The 4,588-nt window shown below is 30.6% G+C and overlaps 1 long non-coding RNA gene across 1 annotated transcript; it reads left to right on the plus strand.

Moving 5' to 3' along the window:
* The first annotated feature begins 1,129 nt into the window (after window positions 1–1,129).
* LOC134733650 (uncharacterized) lies at window positions 1,130–2,415 on the plus strand. Its single transcript, XR_010117300.1, has 2 exons — window positions 1,130–1,220; window positions 1,940–2,415. It is a non-coding gene; the product is annotated as an uncharacterized lncRNA (long non-coding RNA).
* Window positions 2,416–4,588: the final 2,173 nt, after the last annotated feature.

Consider the following 4,588-nt stretch of genomic DNA (forward strand, 5'->3'; position numbering starts at 1 on the left):
ATAATGTAAGAGCTTGGAAAGCTTATATAAAACTATTTGGAAAAAAATGCATCTGGTGTATATTCACCAAAATAAAGCTAGAATAACTATATGAATATCACAAAACAGACATTAAACTCAACAGTGTCTTTAGAAGTAGATATGGTTATAGTAGTTGGAAAGCTTCAATTATTCAGATAGATTTGAAAATTTTACACTTAATTTCAGCTAATTCTATGGTCTCAATATATAAAGACAAATGATTAGAATTAAACAAGGAACTATATATCAGAACAATTCAATATATCTCTCTAAAGTATTGACCAATAAAGTAGAAATAACTATGAAATGTATAAGACATTTGAGAAACATAATCAATATGTTATTTAAGAAGCAGGTATAGAATCATAGAATTAATATGTTATTTAAGAAGCAGGTGTACAATAATTTGAAGAAACATAAGTTCAAAGCTTACATGAAATAATTACAAAATGTAAACAATCACAAAGCCTTAAAGCAAGTCTCAAAACATTTCAAAGATTCAGTATTATAAATACAATGTTTTCTGTCCATAGCAGAATTTTGACTGGATTTAAATATAAAAGAACATATAAAAAAAGCAGAAAATATATTTCCATATAACTCACGAGTCAAAGAAGTTATCAAAATGGACATTTGAATATACTTAGAACTGAATGATAATAAAACTACCAAATATCAACTTCATGGGATATAATAAAATTTATAACGTCAACTACTATAAAAATTTTTGAAAATTCAAGATAGACATCCAATTTAAGAAATAAAGGAAATAAAGCATGTACTCAGGTAAATTGAGTAATAAAACAAATTATTAAGATTAAAAGGAGGAGATTCTCAAAATGAAATTTGATTCAGTAAAAAGACTATTGTCTTCGGTAAAAAGACCTATGTTTTCAAGTTGAATTGAAAGCCAAAACATATTTTAACCATATTTTAAACAAGGTGAATTGAAAGCCAAAACAAATTTTAACCACATCCCTTATTATTGAGGGAGGCATTTCTTCCCTATTGCTGTGGGGATGACTTAGACAGAAACCACTGGACACTATACAGATGTAGACTGACAGTTTACTGGTCACCTGCACTCAGAGCCTGGGAGACAAGACACTGCATATCACAGAGAGATGCATGGGTGTTACACTCAGAAAAAGAGTGAACAACTAGAAGATGTGGAAGGCAAGCTTTTTAGTATTAAGAGGGTAGGTTGCGATGTTCTCTGGCTCCTGGTAAAGGATGAGATTGTCTTGTTTTAATAATTCTTCAGGCTTGCTGGGAACTGAACCTACTATTCAGGAATAGGCAAAAACTATACCTGTTCCCTTTAACAAGGTGGATATTTTGCCTTGGGGAACTTATCCATGGAAAGAAAAATGGGCAGGAGAACTTGCAATTAGCCAATTTTAAGTCCTCCTTGATTTTACCAGATGTCAAAGAAGCACAAAATATGGAATTTTAATTTTAGGTCTTACATACAAAACCAGTGCAAAAAAAACCCCCACAAGTAAACAAACGCATAAATAAATAATAAATAATATAAAAATAGTAAAAAAAATGCATTATTTATACATGAAATGTTACCTACACAAATATTTTAAGCATGATTTACAACAGAACCAGTAAGTTCTCCCATTTTCAGATATTAAATAATTATAAAATAGATAACAAATGATACTAAACTAGAAAATGTTATTTTTATTTTGTTCAATTTTAGAATAGAAAGAAAACAGTAAAAATGTCAGAAGGAAATCTAACAAAAGATAACACATTTATGGAGATAATTACAAAAGTCTTTGATAGAGTGTAGCAGAAAGATAAATTAGGTCAACCACCACTTTTTAAATTTTCTTGTAAATGTGCATTATTATATTGCATCAATTAAAAAAAAACTGAAAACCACATTTCTCACATTCCTTTGCAGTTTAGATTCCAGAAGATATTTAAGCTCTATCAATCAAACTTGGATTTGAGCATTGTACTCAACTGAACTTGGACTTGAATTTGGAGTCAAATTCCATTCGGGATTTTGCCAGTGTGCAAGGCATTTACTTTTGCTGTTGCATTTCTTTTAGACCCAGTTTGGCTCTGGAGTCAATAATTCTCAAAACAGCTTTCTGAACTCTGGATCGCAGTAAAGCTGGTGTTCTCCTGAAGCCAACATTTATGATATCACCTTGCTGATCCAGGCAAAATGGCAAAAGTGTAGTGAACATAAAGCCAGGGGCTGGGATTGTGGACATCCTCTGTACCAAGTTTCTGATTATGGCAAGGGTAGAAGTTCGCCAGGTCAGTAATGTGATTTTGTCCAAGGAGACATTTCTGGAGATCTAGCCTAAACATTGCTCCTCCAACTCTTCCCATAATTTGTTAACGATTAAATAATTGTTCTGTTTAAAATAGTTTGGATGTTTTATGTTTTCTGCAACTTTACTGTTAACATAACAAAGACATAAATAAAGATCTAAATAAAGTCAGAAATACGCTCTTACAGAAAAGGTTTGCTATTAAAAGGATATAGGTGCTTTTCAAATGAGTTGATATATTCTGTTTCCCCTGAAATTTTATTCTGATTCTAAAATGTATGTAGAAATATTAACAATTATTAACATAATATGAAATAATTATAGTAACAAAATTGTATTGACATAGGGAAAGAAAATAAACCAAAGTGGCAGTAAATCAAATTCCTAAGAACTCAGATGTAGGTCCTTGTTCACATTCATTCATTCAATAATATGTACTTATTCAACAAATATTTAGTTATTGCTAAGTCAGAAACTGTTTATAGGCTGTGAAAAACATAGGGAACAAAAGATAAAAATCTGTCCTTATTTAGCTTGTATTCTGGAGCAGGGAATAACATGATGCATTTTCTAAACAACTGTATTTTCTAATTAGTGCAAAAGTATGATTTAATTTCTGTCTCATACTATACACAGAACAACATATATCATTGAAAAACTTTTAAAAAACCAAAAAGACTTGTTAAAATTATTTAGTATATTTAAATATCGTCAATTAAAAATAAAATTTGAAAAAATGATTTAGAGTTGCAGTTCTGACATGCGAATTGCTAGTAAGTCCTCACTCTATGCCTTTTAATTAAAAAAAAAAAGGTGGGCACACTATACATCAATGAGTTTTGTGAGACTTCTGTTCTGTGAAAGATATCATTTACAGAATCAATAATCAAGCCACAAATTGAAAGAGCAACATGTATCTGATAAAGAACATTTATCGTAAGATAAAGAGAGCTTTAAAAACTCAATGATAAGAAAACAACACACTCAAAACATGGGCAGAAAATCTGAATAAGTATCATCTAAGATATTCAGAAGGTAACATATGAAAAGAAAGTAAATATCATTTGTGATTAAGAAAATGTAAACTAACACAAGAATGGCATACTACTACATGACAATTAGAATGGCCCAAATTAAAAAAAAAAAAAAACGTGACAATGAAAATATTTGGCAAGAATATGGAGAAGAGGAACACTCAATAACTACTAGTAGGAATACAAAATTATACATCTGCTTTGGAAGACAGGTTGTCAGTTTCTTTCAAAGCTAAACATAGTGTTATATTATCCAGCAATTCTCTCCTAGGTATTTACCCAGATGATGTGAAAGCATGTTCATACAAAGACCAGCATTAAAAAGTTTGTAGAACTTTATTCATAATCAACAAAACCTAGAAGCAGTCAAGTTGTCCTTTAAACAGATGAATGAATAAACAAACTGTGGTACATCTAATATGATGGACTAGTATTCAGATATAAAAAGGAATGAGCCATGCCAGAACACTGATGAATTTTACATACATATTGCTAAGTAAACAAAACAAGTTTGAAAATAGTACATAATGTATGATTCCATTTAGATGACATTTTTGAAACGGCAAAACTGTACACACAGTAAAAAAGTTTCCTGGTATTAATGGTGGGGAGAGTGTTTGGGAAGTAAAACATAGGGGATTTTTTAAAGGAGACCATCTTGAGTGATAGGGTAATGGTGGATACATGACACTGAATTTGTCAAAACTCATAGACCTTTCTAGCATAAAGAATAAACCTTAATTTATACAAAATAAATAATTTAGGATAGCTGATTATCCCTATTTGGAAGACAAGCTGTGAAAAAAGCGTAAATGCATTACAAATACATAAAATAGTCTCAATAAGAGGAATGAGAATAAAAGGTTCTGAACTTAGTAATTTTGGAAATAACTGGAGAGTATAATGTTAAAGGGAAAAAATGTACTCTACCTGATAAAGCTGTTTGTTTCCTATGATAACAATTCTGAAACCATAATACATGTATAACAGAATCAAATAGTTAAGCACATACATGGCAGGTGGCAGAGGCCTTGTTTCTCACTGCTGGACTGAGGTTACAGACAAATAAGGGAGAAGTCTTGAATGATCTTTGTGCAATATATTAAAATTAACAACATCAGTACAAACTCATTTTTAGCTTGAAATATGTGGTGTTATATACACACAGAAATATTTATACTTCTCTGTATATATACTGATTAATATGCACAAATACATTGTCTTGTTCTGCAG

The sequence above is a fragment of the Symphalangus syndactylus genome, chromosome 12 (genome assembly GCF_028878055.3).
Source record: "Symphalangus syndactylus isolate Jambi chromosome 12, NHGRI_mSymSyn1-v2.1_pri, whole genome shotgun sequence".
NCBI classification, from domain to species: domain Eukaryota; kingdom Metazoa; phylum Chordata; class Mammalia; order Primates; family Hylobatidae; genus Symphalangus; species Symphalangus syndactylus.